The sequence below is a fragment of the Panthera onca genome, chromosome X, assembly GCF_046562875.1.
Source record: "Panthera onca isolate mPanOnc1 chromosome X, mPanOnc1 haplotype 2, whole genome shotgun sequence".
NCBI classification, from domain to species: domain Eukaryota; kingdom Metazoa; phylum Chordata; class Mammalia; order Carnivora; family Felidae; genus Panthera; species Panthera onca.
Genome location: NC_138357.1, coordinates 30,929,056 through 30,935,076, shown reverse-complemented (window position 1 = coordinate 30,935,076; position 6,021 = coordinate 30,929,056). Strand labels below are relative to the sequence as shown.

The 6,021-nt window shown below is 43.9% G+C and overlaps 1 pseudogene; it reads right to left on the bottom strand.

The window, feature by feature from the left end:
- Positions 1-2,133: 2,133 nt before the first annotated feature.
- Positions 2,134-2,608, bottom strand: LOC145714133 (acyl carrier protein, mitochondrial pseudogene; annotated as a pseudogene).
- Positions 2,609-6,021: the final 3,413 nt, after the last annotated feature.

Here is a 6,021-nt window from a genome sequence, read left to right as displayed (position 1 = left end):
TCCCTTCCCCCGACCTAGGTGGTTCTGCCGTCGGGACAGGATGTGTGTATAGGTATAATGAAGCCGGTGGGGCAACCGGATCCACCTATCCTTCCGGTCCCGGGCGAAACGGCTCAAATCTAAACCGGCCTAGAGACCTTGTCCTTTCTTCAGCCTCAAATCGAAATACTTGAAGGGAAGGGCGAGAGGCCCCAGGAGACAGTCCACTGAGCAGCCGTATGAATAACAAACCCAGTATGACTTTATATGTATATGTTTGTGTTTATGTACATGCATGTAGGAGTATACTCACCCCCACACGCGTTTTTTTCTTTCTAATCTCACACAAAGTAAGGAGTGTTTATCAAAATTGGTGGTAAGCTATGATGTCAGCCCCATTTTGCCCAGTTAGCTTAGAGGGCACAAATTCTGTGTTAATAACTTGAGCATGGGGGTGCCCGGGTGGTTCAGTGGGTTGAGCCACCTACTCGTGATTTCGGTTCGGGTCCTGAGTTGGGATTCTCTCTCTCTCTCTCTCTCTCCCTCTGCCCCTCCCACACCCATTCTCTCTCTCTGTCTAAATAGATAAACAAACAAACAAACAAACAAACATTTTTTAAAAAAAATTACTTGAGCCTGATACACTATAGTTAAGTTTGTAGCCTGGAGAAAACTGCATATTTCGTCCCCAGAAATTCATCTCCTCTAATGTGCTCCAGCAAAAGGAATTTGTAACCCATTTCTTGTCAGGCCCCATAAACTAGTCCCATCATATGCTAGCTCAGCAATACATGGTTAATGGTCATTTTTTCTATTCATTTTATACTGTTTTTTTTTTTAATGCTTACTTATTTATTTTGAGAGAGAGAGGGAGAGGGGAAGGGCAGAGAGAGGGAGACAGAATCCCAAGCAGCCTCTGTGCTATCAGTGCAGACCCCAACTCAGGACTCGCTCGCACAATCTTGAGATCATGACCTGAGCTGAAATCAAGAGTCGAATGCTTAATGGACTGAGCCTTCCAGGCGCCCCTTTTATACTGTTTTTAAATGAAAGTCCACTAGGTTGTGGAAATGGGCATTAAGGTAGTGGGAGTCAGGGGGACTCTTTTATACCAATAATTGTTAAAGAAGGTGCACTATGGGGTGCCCGGCTGGCTCAGTCGGAAAAACATATGACCCTTGATCTCGGGGTCGTGAGTTCTAGTCCCACGTTGGGTGTAGATATTACTTAAACTTACGTAAGCTGAAAAAGAAAAAAAGTTGCAAGACTGAAACAAAGTTTTGGGTTTTTAAAAATTTCTTAATGTTTATTTTTGAGAGAGAGAGAGAGAGAGCGCGCGAGCGAGCATGGGGGAGGGGCAGAGAGAGGGAGACAGAGGATCTGAAGCAGGCTCCAGGCAGAGAGCCTGGTGCCGCCGGAACTCATGAGCCAGGGGATCATGACCTGAGCTGAAGTCAGACGATTAACCAACTGAGCCATCCAGATGCCCCCAAAACAAAGTTTTTAATCTCCGATCTGTTTTTGAACGGAGTTATGAGCTCAAAACCTGAACTAAATACTTGTTTTGTTTGTTGTATAGATTTATTTTCAAAGGACAGAACAGATAATTTAAATACAAGTCTATAGGCACATGGGTGGCTCAGTTTGTTAAGCATCTGACTTCGGCTCAGGTCATGATCTCACAGTCCGCGAGTTCAAGCCTCTCGTTGGGCTCTGTGTTGACAGCTGGGAGCCTGGAGCCTGCTTCAGATTCTGTGTCTCCCTCTCTCTCTGCCCCTCCCCCGCTCAAGCTCTGTCTCTCTCTCTCTCTCTCAAAAATAAAATAAACATTAAAAAAATTAAAAATAAGGGGCACCTAGGTGGCTCGGTCAGTTAAGTGTGGGACTTCAGCTCACGTCATGATCTTAGAGTTCATGAGTTTGAGCCCCACATCGGGCTCTCTGCTGTCAGCACAGAGAGCGCTTCGGATCCTCTGTCTCCCTCTCTCTCTTCCCCTCCCTCACTCACACTTTCCATTTCTCTCTCAAAAGTAAACATTAAAAAAAAAAAAAAAGAGAATTACTCTGTCAAAGGCAGCGATCATGCCAAAACATGTTCTCACTTACAGACACTCGCCAGCATCTTTTGAGTCTTTGAGAGCTCTCAGTGAAAAAAAGGGGTCTAGTATTTTATTCATATACATCCTTCTTCTCTGCGATGTAATCTACAGTTTCTTGTGGACACATTAACTTCTCCGCATCTGTATCAGGAATTTCAAACCCAAATTCATCCTCCCTGACCATGATAATCTCCACTTGTCCAAACTGTCTAAGCCCAGGTCTTTCATAAAGTGGGAATTTACCAAGAGCTTTTCTGGGTCAATCTTGCCATAGAGTTTCAAGACGTAAAGAACACGGTCCTTGATTTCCTCCCACGTCAAAGTGCATCACTGTGCGGGTGGCACACTTGTGTAACTGGGACCTGCGGGAGCACTGAGGTGGGCTGCAGAGCCCCAGGCCTCCTCCAGGTCCCTGTGCCGCACAGGGTGATGCTGAGGGACAAGGCCACTGCCAGCGTGAGAGCCCCCAGGCAGCGGTGTCAAGGCTGAGGACAGTTGATAGACACAAGTGGAGAGGACGTGAGCCACCATGGTTACGCCAACCCCAGATTTGAACTAAATACTTTCACAAAATAATTTTCTTCCCAAATACTTCTTGTTCCTGGTTCAAACAGACTTGTGATCTCTAGTGCTGGCTTTGCCAGTCCCTCAAACTCGTGGCTCACTAGGGTTTCTCCTTTGATGATGAATTGGTGCTCCATTTATGGGAAGGGGTTTGATGATATTAGACCTCTAGATGTATGGAAAATTTCTCCAACTCTTGGATCAGCCCATAGGAATTTCACATTGGAAAGACTGAGCCACCAATGGACAAGTATTTCTAATTTAACCTCACTGAGAGGAGCTGTGTCTGCCAACAGGTAGAAATGTGGCCAGACTTGTGGGAGTGTTCTGATGACTGAAAATAACACAGGATGAAACGGAATGATATGACCATTCCGGCGTATATTTGAGGTGAAGATTCTGCTGGGGTGTGTGTGCGCGCGCCCACGCGGGCCCAAGACAGGGAGAAGGAAGAGTGAATGACGCCCTGCCCAGTGTGTGACTTGGATGGAGAATTTGAGTGCTTTGCTGCCCATTAGGTCCCTATGGGACTACGATGTTGGCCAACTATGCCAGTGGCTAATGCTGAGTGTAATGAAGCTCGCGGTCAATATCTGAGAGGGGTGGAGAGTAAGGAAGTTCCAGAACTTGGCAAATAGCCCAGATCCCGAAGCGCAGCCAGTGCCCATGGTGTCACAGATTCCAAAGAAAATCGAACAGCTGTCGATTCACACCTATGTATGAAAGATGAGGAAAGGGAAAGAAGGTTTAATACAGAGATAAAGATAATACAGCCCTCTGCTCCTGCGTTGCTTTCCTTCAGTTCACTGATGTTCTTTATTTGTGGCATTTAAAGTACAAAACTTCTGTTGTGATGATATTAAGAGAGAAACGTGCTGCACATGTGCTATTTCTTTAAGAGAGAATGTTAAGTGTGGAACTGTGGCATTTGATTTCCTCAGGCTGCCACCTTTTTCTTCTCTTCCTCTTCGTTCTCTTTCTCCAGTTCCCCAGGTCTTCCTTCCTCCTTCCTTTGCTTTAGAAATGAAAAAACAAGGGCGCCTGGGTGGCTCCGTCAGTTAAGTGTCCAACTTCGGCTCAGGTCATGATCTCACTGTTCGTGGGTTCAAGCCCCGCGTCGGGCTCTGTGCTGACAGCTCAGAGCCTAGAGCCTGCCTGGGGTTCTGTGTCTCCCTCTCTCTTTCTCTGCCCCTTCCCCGCTAACGCTCTGTCTCTCTTTTTCTCAAAAATAAATAAACACTGAATTAAAAAAAAAAAAAACAAAGAACAGGAGTGCCTGAGAACACAGTTTTGCACAATTTAACCAACACTACATGAAGTACTTCTTTATTATCAGATAAACCAGACCAATAAACCAAAAACCTAGAATAGGCATATCTTGAAAACATTGGCTTCATATGAATGGAGATGTTAGCAGCATTCATGTTTTGATCTTGTCTTGCTTTTTTTAAAAAAAAATTAATAGGCTTTATTTCTTAGGGCAGTTTTAGGTTTACAAAAAAACTGAGCAGAAAGTACAGAGAGTTCCTGTTATATTTTGCATTGGGTGTGGTACCTTTGCTACAATTGATAAACCAGCATCGGTACATTTTAATTAAAGTCTATTGTTTACATTAGGGTTCACTCTTTGTGTAGGGTTTTCTATCAATTTTGTCAAGTGCTTAATGTCCTGTATCTACCACTACTGTATATACAGAATAGTTTCATTTCCCTAAAAATCCCCTGTGCTCCACCTACTCATCCTTCCTTTCCTGCTCTCTTCCCCTCCTCCTAAAAAAAAAAAAAAGGTTTCCCCTTCCTGGGAAACCACGGATCTTTCCACTTTCCTACCGCTGTACCTTTTCCAGAATGTCACATAGTTGGAATCAGACCGGCTTCTTCCGCTTAGCAATATGTACTTAAGTTTCCTTTGTGTCTTTTCCTCGGTTGACAGCTCATTTCTTTTTATTGCTGAATAATATTCTGTTGTACCAATGTATCACACTTTACCTATTCACCTGTTGAAGGATATCTTGGTTGCTTCTAGGTGTCGATGATTATGAATAAAGCTACTATAAACATTCACATGCAAGTTTCGTGTAGATATATACTGTCAAGCTACTTGGGTGAATGCCTAGGGATGGGATTATTGGATCATATGATAAGAGTATGTTTAGTTTCATAAGAAACTGCCAAATTGTCTTCCAATGTGGCTGAACCATTTTTGCATTCCCACCAGCATGGAATGAGGGTTCCTGGTGCTCCACATCCTTGTCAGCATTTGCTGTTGTCAGTGTTTTGGATTTTAGCCATTCTAATAGGTGGGTAGTGTATCTTGTTGTTGTAGCTTTTAGTTTATTTAATTTGAGAGAGAGCGTGAGCAGGACAGGGGCAGAGAGAGAGGGAGAGAGAATCGCAAGCAGGCTCCGTGCTGTCAGTGCAGAGCCCACAGTGGGGCTTAATCTCACTAACTGTGGGATCATGACCGGAGCTGAAATCAAGAGTCAGACATTTAACTGACTGAGCCACCCAGGCGCCCCAGTATCTTGTTGTTTCCAAATTACACATAACGTTAGGCATCTTTGCATATGCTTATTTAGCAACTTTACATCTTCTTTGGTGAAGTTTCTGTTCAAACCTTTTGCCTACTTTTTAACTGGATTGTTTGTTTTCTTATTGTTGAGTTTTAAGAGCTCTTTCTATATTGTGGGCACAAGTCTTTTATCAGATAAGTGTTTTGCACACATTTTCTTCCCAGTCTGTGGTTTGTCTTTTCATTCTTTAACAGTGTCTTTTGCAGGGCACACATTTTTTTTTCCCCATCAACATAAGTAAATATTTTTTAAATTAAAGTACAGTTGACATACAAGATTATATATATTTTTAATGTTTATTTATTTTTTGAGAGAGAGAACGAGCAGGGGAGGGGCAGAGAGAGAGGGAGACACAGAATCTGAAGCAGGCTTCAGGCTCTGAGCTGTCAGCACAGAGCCTGACATGGGGCTCCAACTCACAGACCATGAGATCATGACCTGAGCCAAAGTTGGACACTTAACCAACTGAGCCACCCAGGCTCCCCAACATGCAATATTATATTAGTTTCAGGTGTACCACATAGTAATTACACATTTATATACATTACAAAATGAACATCATGAGAAGTCAAATTACTGGGGTGCGTGGGTGGCTAAGTTGATTAAGCCTCTGGCTAGGGTCATGATCTCACGGCTCCATGAGTTCGAGCCCCACATAGGGCTCTCTGCTGTCAATGTGAAGCCTGCTTCTGAACTTCTGTCTCCTTCTCTCTGCCCTTCCCCCTGCTCATGCGTGGGCTCTCTCTCTCTCGAAAATAAATAAACATTAAAAAAAATTTGGGGTGCCTGGGTGGCTCAGTTGGTTGA